At 41.3% G+C, this 14,114-nt stretch overlaps 1 long non-coding RNA gene across 3 annotated transcripts in view; it reads left to right on the forward strand.

Moving 5' to 3' along the window:
* Positions 1–14,114, forward strand: part of LOC126990483 (uncharacterized) — a 164,916-nt gene that overhangs the window by 49,571 nt on the left and 101,231 nt on the right. For all 3 annotated transcript variants that reach the window (XR_007744407.1, XR_007744406.1, XR_007744408.1), the window contains one exon: positions 5,551–5,624. This is a non-coding gene — a long non-coding RNA (uncharacterized LOC126990483). The remainder of the gene's footprint in view (positions 1–5,550; positions 5,625–14,114) is intronic.

Here is a 14,114-nt window from a genome sequence, read left to right on the forward strand (position 1 = left end):
CTGTCAAAGTGATTGGATGACTATATACTTATACCCTAGAGGCACCAAGCGAACTTGTCTGGTTACAGTGGTATGTAATATGCTTCTGTACAATGACGGGGAGAGTGGCAGGCGACGCGAGACGCGTATGAGACCTGTGAAGTCGACCTTTGCCGCTTTATTACCACCTTTAATGACCGTTTTGTGCTTGACCGTGGACAGTGTAGAGTGGCCGAGTATAACTATAAGTTCAGCACCTGAACAATGGACCTGCTGAGTTGAATAAGAGCAGGTGATCTATTTTGAGAAACATTCCTTGACGACGTAGGCTCACGTGGCCGTATACAGTATTCATGTTATTCGTATAATATTTTCTGACCATAAATTCCAAATTTTTGAAAATCATGATTGGTAAACTTCACTTTCTTTTGATGTAGTACTATTTGCTATGGCGTGTGTCATTTCTTGAATTCACGCAGGCCTGGGATTTGTGCCTTTCCATTCTTTACATATTTCCTCCTTGCCCATGAAATGGCGGAAAACACTTCACTTTATCTGGTGTAAGAAAAGTCACCACTGACTCAACTGATGCCCCGGACAATTCAGTTAATTAGGTAGGTACATAATGATGAAATAATGAATAAGAGTAATTACTGCAAAACACGGTGGGTGAAGAATCAGTAGGCAGTTAAGCCTAATCTTCAGTGAAGTATATCCTGCAGTAGTGGCATTACTTGACGGTTTATCAACGAACAAGGACTCTGAATTAAGTAATTGGACAAGCAACTGCTTTCAAGAAAGCAATAAGTGACCCTGGTTTTCTCATGGGTTTGGAAGTGCTCACCTCAGTTCTAAGTGTCACTAAACCCTTGCCAGAGAAGCTGCAGGGGTCACAACAAAAACTGATGGATGCTCTTGGAAATGTACATAGCTGCATAGATGTACTTCAGTCTTATCGTGATGGAGATAAGTTCAACCAACTTTTTGCCCAAGCAGAGGAAAGGTACGGAGATATCATCCAGAAGCCTTGAGCAGTCAGTGGCTGTCAGAAACATAAGGCTAACCCTGAATCAGCAACTCCACAGGACTACTAACGAGGAGCTATTTTTCTCACATTTTTTGGACTCTATGCTGACACAACTCAGGGAAGGTTTGCATCTGAACACGATAGGAGTCTTGTTGGGAAATCTTGTTCCCTCTCTTTCAGTTGATAATGATTTTAATGAACTGAAGGAGGCAGTTGAATTTAATGGAAAATTTCTTGGTGATGCAGATCTCATTGAAGCTGAATATCTATGGTGGCAAAGTTATTGGAAGCGTCATGAATCTCATGAGAGGCCAAAGGAAGTTCTTCAGAGACGAGACATTGGCATGTGCCAAAAAATTGGGCACATATCCAAATCTTTCCATCTTATTGCAGATTTTTCAACTCTACCTGTCAGGACTTCCACCAATGAGCGATTCCTTAGTGTCCTTAAATTGCTTAAAACATACCTTAGGAACACAATAAAATAAATTATGATCAGTGACAATGACCTAAATTTTGATCATGATGAAGCCCTTGATGAATTTGCACGCAAGAGCAGACGCCCAAATTTGAGGTAAACCAGTTTCAATGTATTGTTGTTAACGGTGACTAATTCATTTAGTTAATTCTTATTTTATATTCATAAACTACTTGACCCGCTTTCCATGTATTTTGTAAAAATTATGTATTTCAGCAGCAGCCTGTATAAACGAGGACTACACAACATGTATGAATATAACTTTTTGATCCTTGCCAGTATATTACTTTTTTATCTGAACATGTAGTTCTAAAGTGTTGTTTTGAGGGTAAATCTTTGCATTGCAAATTACAGAAATGAACAAGAGTAAAAGCAATGTTCGCTCAAGTAACAAAATAAATACGTTTCAAATTATTTAAATCCCCCAGATTTATGTTGTACTTATATACTACCAACAAATTTCTAAAATATACAATGTATGTATATGTATGTATCAATGCATGTATTTATAAAAAAAAAAGATTTAGCCTAACGATCTAACCCAAATACCCAAGCTGTATGCGATCCCTGCACTTGGAAAAAAATTCTGGACGCAGAAAATAAATATATATATATATATATCTCTATATATCTATATATATCTATATATATATATATATATACATATATATATATACATATATATATATATATATATATATATATATATATATATATATATATATATATCTATATATATATATATATATATATATATATATATCTATATATATCCCTTTTCAATTTTCTGGGTACACCACTACAATTTATTGGTTAAGAGTGAGCGCGGTGGGAAATATAGTGAAAATCAGCAATTTCCACTCACCCAGCCGTAGTATAGAGGGGTTGCACGTGACGTCATCAGCAGCGATCAGCTGATCACTTCTCAGCTGCCCCGCAAAGGCCCGCCATTTTGGGAGGCACATATTTACCGTAAGAGAGCTCATCAGCTTTTCCCCGCCATGTTACTGTGTGGGTGTTTGTGTTAGTGTCCATCTATTACTGTGTTGGTGTGTGTGTTAGTGTCCATCTATTACTGTGTGGGTGTGGGTGTTAGTGTCCATCTATTACTGTGTGGGTGTGGGTGTTAGTGTTCATCTGTTACTTGAGGGTGTGGGTGTTAGTGGCCCATCTATTACTGTGTGGGTGGGTGTGTTATTGGCTCATCAATATATTACAGTGTGGGGGAGGGTCTTAGTGTCCATCTATTACTGTGTGGGTGGGTGTGTTATTGGCTCATCAATATATTACAGTGTGGGGGAGGGTGTTAGTGTCCATCTATTACTGTGTGGGTGGGTGTGTTATTGGCTCATCAATATATTACAGTGTGGGGGAGGGTCTTAGTGTCCATCTATTACTGTGTGGGTGGGTGTGTTATTGGCTCATCAATATATTACAGTGTGGGGGAGGGTGTTAGTGTCCATCTATTACTGTGGGTGTGGGTGTGTTAGTGGCCCATCTGTTACTGTGTGGATGTGGGTGTTAGTGTTCATCTATTACTGTGTAGGTGTGGGTATTAGTTTACCGTTGACCGTTGATGAGGTTTCAGGCCCTGCTCCGGCGCTGATGCAGCGCTCCTGTGAGGGCCGTCAACAATTTCAACGTTAGCCTCAATAATAGTCTTCAATGCACTTATTTTCAAATATCTTAGTGAGTGAGCGAGTGTCTTAATTTCTTTCATGAATAATATCACATACTCCATTCCTTCCATAGTACTTTCCATCACTACAAAAAAAAAGGAAATGGGGACTGTCGGTTTCTCATTTGCGTGACCTAAATTTTCCTTCCTTCCCTCCCTTCCTTCTTTTCCACCTAATCCCTCCCTCCGTCCTCCTCCCCCTCCTTCCTCCTCCTCCTCCTCCTCCTCTGCCGTGACCAGGAATCTGTGTCGTCGGGAAAATCACTTTGAGTCACATTTGCATGGCTAACAGAGCTGAGTGGCGGCGAAGGTGCGGATCAGGTGACAAGGGGTGGTGGGGAGAGAGAGAGAGAGTATCCATGTCACCGAAATATCCACTCGGGCAGTCAGTGTCAGCCTCACTCGTGTGAGGAAGAAATGAGGGACACCATGAGCGACTGGCTAGTATTGGTACTGGTACCGAACAGTCTGGTACCAGTACCGTACCGTATAGCTGATACCGGTACCTGCCCACCCCTATTGTTGAGTAACGTGGGTTCTGTATTGTTGTTCAATTGGCGCGCGGGAAGAATTGAGCTCAGCTGTGTGGCCGCGGCGCCGTGTGAGTCCAGTTGCATGAGGCATATGGTGGCCACTCCGTAAAATGTTGCGTATAAGTGAAAAGTCATGTAAATTAAACATTTATTTGGATTTTGGACCCCGCGTTATTTAAAAAATGCGTAAAGCAAACTCGCATAAATCGAGTTACCTGTAGTATCACAATTAAATATCCAGCAATAATTTCCAGCACACTGAACATTCATCACACACAATTTATCTTTGAATACAGACACTGATTAACCCTTTCTGTATGGCGACACCGACATCGGCCTCATGAAGTGCCCAGTGCAATATATGGCGACGTCGGCGACGTAATTACATTTTGTTTTAGTTGTTCCTGAGTGATTCCGTATTCTGTTCTGACTATACCTAGAGACTCGGTATGTGATACAATGTCTTATTTGACTTTCAGTGTTATTGTGGTGTAATAACGTAAGTGTGTCTTGCGTGCATTTGTACTTGACAGTAACAATCAGTTTTAACAGAAAATAACAAAAATAATGAGAAAGAAATGATATATGCACATATGTGGAGTAGTGGAGTTCCTCTTCCTTTGAGTTGCCAAGTGGCTGGGTAGTGAGTGCTTATCTCACCACTCCCCTCGGCTCAAGGACGCGGCCTCCCCTCCCTGCCTCCCTTTCATCCTCCTGCTGTCTCTGTTCTCTTTCATTCTTCCTTCCTTCCTTCCTTCTACCTCCTCCCTCCAGGGTGTGTGTATTTACCTAGTTGTATTTACCTAGTTGTAATTTTACAGGGCCTGGGCTTACGCTTGTGTGGTCCCGTCTCCGTCTCCGTTTTCCCTTCTGGCAACTAGTTCCTTCTTCAGGTCATTGAAAATGTTCACAAATCTCCTCAAGTCCTCCCTCATACCCCTTACCTCCTCCTTTGAATCCTCTGCTTCTGTCTCTGATCGTCTCATTCGTGACCATAATCCCGGGGTGACATTTGGCCTGGCGAGAAACAGGAAAGCCCTCTGCCTCAAATATTTCTTCTTCATATCTCCTCGCCATTTTTGCCCAGGCAAGTTCGGCTGTGGCACTTTTCACTCACTTTGCCCCCCCCGCAGACAAAACCTATCCTGAGGCCCTGACCCCACAATGTAGGTAAATTTGTCATGTTTCCTGGTCCTTCAAAATAGGCGGGAGAAGATTGGCGGCAACGTTTTGCGCTCCAACAGCTGACGACGGTTTGTGTGTCATGAAAATCCTTCTGCAGCCACCTCTGTGCAATTGGGAAAAGAATCTGTGAATGCAGGAGGACAGGTGTATTAACGATATTACTGGCTGGTCGTCAGTGCAAGGGGTGGCAATTCTCATCCGTTGTAACTCAAGGGCTACCTGTACATATATGGAAAACATTACATTCATGAATTCCAAAGTCTTCTTAATACTCCTCAAGCCATAAAGTATAGATCAAAACAAATGACTGGAGTATAATTGTTTGATGGCACAAAACTTTATGTAGCAAACCCTTCCCTGAGAGGTACACACTTGCATGTACTGAACACTCCCCTGAGAGGTATCTGTGTGTACATTCTAAACACTGCTTGAGTCAGGACAAATTATCACAAGTGAAAAACTTTTGCTAAAACTTGAATCAGAGAAGACCAGCGGAGATGATGATGACTCCAGCCTCTGCCTGACTCCTCTACTCTAAGCCCGATTAGTTGCCGCATCATAATAAAGGCACGGTGCTTATAGATGCATGATACACTTTTACCATAACTCATGGTAATTTACCCATTACCATACACACACAACTTTACTATGCTTGGAATAATTTCCACAGGAGTGTTGGCGATGGTGGTGGCGGCAGTGACGGGCCCAGTGATCCTGCCCATCAAGCTCCTCATGGATGGTTTGGTGAGTGTTATGTAGGATGGAGTGTGTGTGTCTGTATTTACCCAGTTATGTAGTTGCCTAGTTGTGATTTACAGGAACGGAGCTATGCTCGTGCTGTCCCGTCTTTCCAACTACTTACGTCTAATTTGGCCTTAAATGCGCTTATTGACTTAGCCTGTACCACTTCCCTCTCCAGCCCATTCCAGACCCCAACACATCTCTGCGGGAAGCTGTTCTTCTTGATGTCTTCTACAATTTCCTTTTCTCAACAGTTTTCCATTTCCTCTTTAAGTTTCTCTCTTCTCTTATCAAAAGGTCCTCTCCATCCAATTTCTCTAGACCATTCATCACCCTATACACTGCTGTTAAATTTCCTCTTTCTCTTCTACTTTCCAATGTAGGGAGGTTCAGCCTCAGCAATCTTTCTTCATAAGGCTCAGCCTTGGTGCCATTTTTGTTGCCGCTCTCTGTATCCTCTCCAGTTTTCTAACGTGTTTCTTAAGTGATGGCGACCAAGCCACTGATGCATATTCTAGTCTAGGGCGTATCAAGGTCACAATTAATTTCCTTACCATGTCCTCATCAAGGAATGTGAACGCTGCTCTGATGTTCCTCAGCAGGTTGTATGTCTCAGCTGATATTTTATTCACATGTCTTTCTGGAGACAAGTTCTCTGTGATCATCGCTCCAAGGTCTTAATCCCTCGCCATATCGCGGTTCACTGTATCACAGATTTTTCACTATATCACGGAATTTTGCAGTTTATAGGTATTTTTATATATTTATTATTTCAAATATTTGTGCAGTAAAATAATCATTTTCTAGCCTAAAAAATGAAAACGATATAAATCAACTTGTCGGAACACACCTAAATAAGCACCTAAGTCACCCACCTATTTATTTATTTTTCCGTCACTGCCTATTGCGCCGTTCACTCCTCCCTACCTCTCTCTTCTTTTCCTGTCCCATTTTCTCCACTCATTTCCCTGTTTCCTCCTTTCTCACACCCTCTTATCTTTAGTCTTATCTCTCACTCTATCACTCTCTTCCTCCCTTTCTCCTTCCCCGTAGATTATATGAACAAACACACATACACACATTCACTCACTCACTCACTCACTCACTCACTCATATGCATGCACACACACACACACACACACACACACACACAAGTAATTGAAGCAATTCAGGAAGATCATGAGCTGGTAGGGGAGATCAAGGAAGTATTCAGGCTTGGGAAGTACGAGGAAGGAGCCCAACAACCAGTAAAAATTAGATTTAGGTCTCAAGCTGCTGCGGAAGAAGTGGTGGGAAAGTCATGGAAGTTAGCAAGAACAGAGGCCTTCAAAAAAGTCTGGGTAAGAAAGGACACAAGTGTGGAGGAAAGGAGCACGATAAGAGAATTGAAGAATCAAGCTAATGAAAAGAATGAAGGAAGATCAGAAGAGGAAAAAAGGAAGTTTTTCTGGAGAGTGATCGACATGGACCTAAGGAAGTGGTACAGAAGGGAAGAGGAGACAGCTTGAAGGTGGCATACACTAATGTGAACGGGTTAATATCCAGAAGAGGAAAAAAGAAGTTTTTCTGGAGAGTGATGGACATGGACCTAAGGAAGTGGTACAGAAGGGAAGAGGAGACAGCTTGAAGGTGGCATACACTAATGTGAATGGGTTAATATCGTCAATGTTAAAAATAGGAGATTACCTGAGCAAGAAAAAAACAGGTGTTATGGGGATTACGGAAACCAAATTGTCTGGTAGTATAGATCCATTCAACTTAGGGGATAGTAAATATAATGTATAGACAAGAAATAGAGAAAATAAACAAGTAGTGATGCTATTGATGAAAAAAGAACTGACTGTGGTGAGTGTCACCTATGGCGAAGGGAAACAGAGGTCTTAAATGTGGGGGTAAGAATGCAGGGGAGGATGCAGAAATATTGTAGTGGTGTATGTCCCCCAAAAACCAGCTCATGGACAGAAGAATTGTACAAGAAGCTGGAAGATACAAAAGACTGCCTAAGGAGATTGCTGGAGAAGGATAAGATTCTGGTAATGGGGGATTTTAATTGTAAGGAAGTGTCATGGGAAAACTGGTCAACGGAAGGAAGTGAAGCTTCATGGGGGAACAAGGTTTTGGAATTGGTTATAGATAACGTCCTCACACAGTGGGTGGAGGAAAATACAAGATTCAGAGGAGAAGACGAGCCATCTAGATTGGACTTGATAATCACCAGGGAGCCGGATATCTTAGAGGAGATGAACTATAAGAGCCCTATAGGGAAGAGCGATCACGTACTTATCGAGTAGTACATATTACGAGAAGGAGGTAAAATAATCAGGAATGAGGACTACAGGAAAGAATGATCCAACTTTAATAAGGCAAATTTTGAACAACTTTGGAAACATTTTGAGGCAGCACAATGGGATACTTTTTTTGAGGCTGATAATGTGGAGGAAAAATGGGAGGAAAAATGGGCTATCTTTCTACGGATTTACAATGAAGGAGTGGAAAAGTGGGTACCAAGGATGAAAGAAGGCCAGAAATCAAGAGAAGAGTGGTACAATAGAAAGTGTGTAGACGCCAAGCAGGAAAAGGAGAAGGCATGGAACAAATGGAGAAAAAATAGGAGGATGGATCTATGGAAAGAGTACAAAAGGAAGAGGAATGCTTATGTCAAAGTAGGAAGAGAAGAAAAAAGGAATTTTGAGAAAAATATTGTAGATAAGTGCAAAGACCAGCCAAAACTGTTTTATAAGTTCATAAATGGAAAGTTGAAAAATAGAGATGAGATTCAGAAAGTTAAAGTTAATTGTGAAACTTTTGATAGTATAAGTGAAATAGTAGAAGTGATGAATAATTGTTTGCAAACAGTGTTCACAAGGGAGAGTGAGTTTGAAGGTGTAGATGCAGTGCCGGGGAACAGAGTGGGTCTGGAGAGAATACAAACATCACCAGATGAAGTTAGGAAATTATTGGAAGAACTGGATGCGAGGAAATCAGCAGGACTTTTTTATTTTATTTTTTTATTTATTTTATTTATTTATTTATTATTATTTTTTTTTTTTATTTATTTATTTATTTTTTTATTTTTTTTTTTTATTTATTTATTTTTTTTTTTTACATCGCGGCCTATTGCACCGGTAGGCTTCTTCCCGATGGGGCCTGATGGTTGGCCCAAGGCTTTTTCCCAGTGGGTCCTGATGGTCGGCCCAGCCCGTTCTGGCACAGGCGAGTGTTTTATAGTGGCGCCATCTTGCATTGGCTCATGTTGCCCTCCCAGAGCTCATCTTTAATCCTAGAAGCTAGAGTCCGTGTTGATAGGTGGTCTTCTGGATGGTCTATCAAATTGGGTGCTAAAAGAGTGTAACCAGCAAATAGCTGGAAAGTTGAGCAACTTGATTAATGTCTCACTAGCACAAGGGAAGGTACCAAGAGACTGGAAGAGGGCTAACATCGTCCCAATATATAAAGGAGGAAGTAAGGAAGATCCGTTGAACTATAGGCCAGTGTCATTAACAAGTGTAGTAGCAAAGATGTGTGAGAAAATTATAAAAAAACAGATGGGTGGAGTATTTAGAAAGCAACAGTATATTAACAAATAGTCAATTCGGATTCAGAGGAGGGTGATCTCGTGTAACTAATCTGATAAGCTTCTATTCAAGAGTAATTGATATAATACAGGAAAGGGACGGTTGGGCAGATGTGTGTATCTGGACTTAAAGAAGGCGTCTGATACAGTACCACACAAGCGATTAATATGGAAACTTAATCATGTTGGAGGTCTGGGAGGTTCAATATTGGATTGGATTGTGGACTTTTTGATGAAGAGAGAAATGAGAACAGTAATCAGGAATAATAAATCAAGCTGGATGGAAGTGACCAGTGGAGTCCCCCAAGGATCAGTGTTGGCTCCGATTATGTTTGTAACTTATATTAATGACATGACAGAAGGGGTGACAAGCTATATGAATATGTTTGCTGATGATGCTGAAATAATGAGGAGGGTGGCTAATGAAGAAGACTGTGTAGCCCTGAGCCAAGATCTCGATAGAATAAGTGAATGGTCACGCAAATGGGAAATGACATTCAGTGCAAAGAAATGCAGCGTGATGGGGTTTGGTAAGAGCAGTAGACAAATATCGGGGAACTACTTTCTGAGTAATGAAAGAATCATGAAAAAAAACAAGAGGAAAAAGATCTGTGAGTGACAATAACAGACAAGTTATCCTTTGGAAAACATATAAATAGGATAACTGGGGAAACATACAATCTTCTTAGAAACATAAAAGCAGAGTTTACATATTTAGATGAAGAAATGGTGAAGAAACTAACAACATCGATGATACGTCCAAGACTGGAATGTGCAGCATTAGTGTGGTCACCTAGATTGAAGAAAGAAATTAGAAAGTTGGAAAGAATACAAAGAGCAGCGACTAAATTACCGGAAACTCTGAGAGAACATACTTATGAAGAAAGACTGGAGAAATTGGGACTAACAACACTGGAGAGCAGAAGAGAGAGAGGGGACCTAATAGCATTGTACAGGATACAAGAGGGATTGGAGAAACTGGACAGGGAAGACCTAGTGGTACGTGACAGAAGTGTAACAAGAGGCAATGGTAAGAAATTGAAAAAGAGCGACTGTAGGAGAGACATCAAGAAATACAGATTTCCATACAGAAGCATAACAACATGGAACGGACTTGACGAGGAGACTGTGTGCAAAAACGATTCATGAATTTAAAGCCAAACTGGATAATAAGTGATAATAAGTTCCTCACCAACGACTGTTGCTTAAATTACAGGCTCACGGAGTAGAGGGTAAAGTTTTGAACCGGGTCAAGGCGTGGCTTAGCAATAGGAAGCAAAGAGTGCAAATCAATGGTAAAAGATCTGACTGGGGATGTGTTATGAGTGGGGTCCCACAAGGTTTGTTATTAGGTCCACTTTTGTTTATTATTTATATCAATGACTTAGATACAGGAATTAGTAGTGATGTTAGTAAATTTGCAGATGATACCAAGATTGGTAGAGTAATTGAGTCGGATCAGAACGCTAGTATTCTCCAAGGTGAACTCAACAGATTGTATGACTGGGCGGATAAATGGCAGATGGAGTTCAATGTAGGGAAGTGCAGTATTCTGAGTGTAGGTAGGAACAACCCCTCACATAACTATTGCTTAAATGACACTCTCATAAGTAGGTCTGGGTGCGAGAGGGATTTAGGGGTCTTAGTGAGCTCTGATCTCCGTCCAAGGGCACAATGCATTCAAGCTAGAAATCGAGCTAATAGGGTACTGGGATTTATTTCAAGGAGCGTAAGCAACAGAAGCCCCGAAGTCTTCCTCAAACTATATTTAGCATTAGTTAGACCTCATCTTGACTATGCGGTTCAGTTCTGGTCACCTTACTATAGAATGGATATCAAAATGTTAGAATCGGTGCAGAGGAGGATGACTAAGATGATTCAGGGGTTGAGAAACTTGCCATACGAGGGAAGACTCAAACAGTTAAACTTGCATTCTCTAGAAAGGCGAAGGGTGCGTGGAGACATGATTGAGGTTTATAAATGGATGAAGGGCTTTAATAAGGGAGACATTCATAAGGTTTTGTTGGTAAGAGAACCGGGTAGGACACAAAGTAATGGGTTTAAACTGGATAAATTCAGATTCAACAGGGACATAGGCAAAAATTGGTTTACTAACAGGGTGGTGGATGAGTGGAATAGGCTTAGCAGTCATGTGGTGAGTGCCAATACAATTGTCACATTCAAAAATAGACTAGATAAATTCATGGACAGCGATATTAGGTGGGGTTAGATACACGGGAGCTTAGGGTCAAAGGAGCTGCCTTGTACAGGCCTACCGGCCTCTTGTAGACTCTTGCATTCTTATGTTCTTATGGAGACGATTCAGCACGAGCCTAGTACGGCTCTTTTCCTGTATTTCACAACTAGGTAAACACACACACACACATACACACAGAAGGGGAAATGGGAAGGGTGTGTGGAGGGAGGGGCAGAAGTGAGTCATGTCATGTACTGACCAAAGCCCTGACCTGACTCTCCCTTAAGAACATAAGGAGACTGCAAGAGGCCGAATGGCCTACACAGGTCAGCTCCAGATTCCCCCCACTACCACCTGTCATCCCTCTGCCACTCCCTCCCCACACCCTTCTCATTTCCCCTTCTGTGTGTGTGTATGTATGTATTTACCTAGTTGTAGTTTTACAAGGCCTGGGCTTTACGCTCGTGTGGTCCCGTCTCCGTATCTACATTTATCCAACTTTTCCTTAAAGCTTTGCACACTCCTCGCCGATACTACGTCCTCACTTAGTCTTTTCCAGACCTCTATATTTCTTTGCGGAAAGCTATATTTCTTTATGTCTCAAGCATCTTCCCTTCCTCCATTTTTTACTGTCCTCGTGTGTGTGTGTGAGTGTGAGAGAGAGAGAGAGAGAGAGAGAGAGAGAGAGAGAGAGAGAGAGAGAGAGTATTCTATATCAGGAATAGCCTATCAGTAGCTTCTGTAAATATAACAAGAAAAGCTATGATTATACTACTATTATTTTTTATATGGTACAGCACTTCAAAATTCTCTCTTTCTCTCACACACACACACACACACACACACACACACACACACACACACACACACACACACACACACACTTGTATGTATCTCTTATCATCATCGCTGTCTATTTTGTGCTGATTTTTCCTGAACAATAAAATTAACAGCAAGGTACATGATGCGTGTGTACGATAGTTTGGCGAGTGGAGATGTCTCCATTCTTTCTCCAAGCCTGTGACGAGCGAGAGAGAGAGAGAGAGACCTTTTTTGTTTTTTTTTTTTTTTTTTTTCCCACTAGCATCTTTTCACACATTCTTCATTATTGTTTTACACTATTGACTCGGTACCAGTACTAAGTGTTCATGAGCGTTATCGTTGTTCAGATAAATGAGTACGATGCTGGATGTCAAAGGTGCGAAAATTTGAAAGCATCGGATCAGATTGGGTTAAGTAGCTTTCCATCCAGTTTTTCATAATCCCATTCAATCCTCCTTTATTCTCCAGCTTCCATAGTAGTCTTGTATGTGGAACTTTGTCAAACGCCTTCTTCAGGTCCAAGTAAACACAATCAACCCATCCGTCCCTTTCCTGTATTTTGTCTGTCACTCTTGAGTAAAAGCTCAGTAAATTTGTCACACATGAGCGCCCTTTTCTTAAGCCATATTGTTTACTTGTGATTATATTATGCTCTTCTTGAAATCTCGTCCATTGTTACTTTATCACTTTCTCACATATTTTACATACTACACTGGTCAATGATACAGGTCTGTAGTTCAGGGGTTCTTCCTTTTTTCCACTTTTGAATATAGGGACCACTTCAGCCCTCTGCCACTCCTTTGGTACTTACCAGTTGTTATTGAGCATTTAATGATGTCATATATCGGTCTAACCAGCTCATTTCTGCATTCTTTCAATATATGCCCTGAGACTCCATCCAGTCCTACAGCTTTCCTCTCTTCCTGCTCCCCCAACAACTAATATATCTCCTCTTTATTTACTGTAACTTCTTCCATATGAACATTTATCTTTTCTTGTGGCTCATTAAATATTGATTCATTAGTAAAAACTTGCTGGAATTTTTGTTTAGTAACTCCGCCATGTCTTTAGGTTCATCGATTGTCACATTCCCATCGCTCAGTCTTTCAATTGTTTCTCTTGGTTAAACCCTTTCATTGCTAAGCGCTCGCAATGAGACTATCCCCTCAGGCGCACTCGGGCACCCCAGTGGGGGAAGGGGATCTCTTTTAACCACTATATCTCAAAAACTATTCATCACATCTACAAAACAAAAACACCATTTGAAAGAGGAGGCCAAGATCTATAAGATTCAGTTATGTAAGCCTTTCCTGCAAATGTACAGGCATGTTCAGGGGGTGTTTTTTGCTGTGAGTGCGACTGGCGCTCACAGTGAGCTTTTAGCACCACCAGCAAGTGACGCTAGTGCTCGCTCTTTTAACCACTGTATCTCAAAAACTATTTATCACAGCTACAAAACAAAAACACCATTGGAAAGAGGAGGCTAAGATCTATACGAATCAGTAATGTAAGCCTCTCTTGCGAAAGTACAGGCACGTTCAGGGGGTGTTGCCTGTGAAGACGTACATTTATACGTGCGTGACGGTCAGCCGTAAGGCAACTACTGTAGATCTCTTGATGATGGGGTGCTGGTAGGGTAGTATTGCCAACTGCAAAATTTACAACTATTTGGTCAAAATATCAGTCATGTGATAGGTGAAGCTATGCAAAAATGTCGCTATATTGGTCAACAATTAACATCCACCAGTTGCTCGTCCGTAGATTTTCCGCGCTGGGCTGACATGATTTTCCACCAAATTTAGTGAAGAACCCACTCAATTGGCAATCCTGTGTTGTGAGAATTAGTGTTGGAACACTCTCATACACGGGAGATTTGAGTGCAGCTGGAGGTCGCAGCGAG

This window comes from Eriocheir sinensis, unplaced genomic scaffold (genome assembly GCF_024679095.1).
Source record: "Eriocheir sinensis breed Jianghai 21 unplaced genomic scaffold, ASM2467909v1 Scaffold169, whole genome shotgun sequence".
NCBI classification, from domain to species: Eukaryota; Metazoa; Arthropoda; class Malacostraca; order Decapoda; family Varunidae; genus Eriocheir; species Eriocheir sinensis.